This window comes from Gavialis gangeticus, unplaced genomic scaffold (genome assembly GCF_001723915.1).
Source record: "Gavialis gangeticus isolate Ggan-Ray unplaced genomic scaffold, GavGan_comp1, whole genome shotgun sequence".
Taxonomy (NCBI): domain Eukaryota; kingdom Metazoa; phylum Chordata; order Crocodylia; family Gavialidae; genus Gavialis; species Gavialis gangeticus.
In genome coordinates, this window is record NW_017729009.1 from 12,469,979 (window position 1) to 12,470,239 (window position 261).

Genomic DNA, 261 nt, shown 5'->3' on the forward strand with positions numbered 1-261 from the left:
TCCAATCCTATTCAGATGACTATCTGAGCAGTGTGGAGGGTATATGCCAGATTAAATGGACCATAATGTTTGTTTTACCATCAGAGTATTCGGGGGATAGTGTGGGTTCTTCTTTGAAGATTGGAGACAAGTTTCATGGGAGGCACAGGCCTGTATTTTGAGAGGAACAGTCCTCCCTGCAGGAAGTCAGATCCCATGACTTGAATGTTGAAGCTGGACCCAGAGAACTAAGACCTGCTTTGCTTTCTCCTTTCTCCCAGT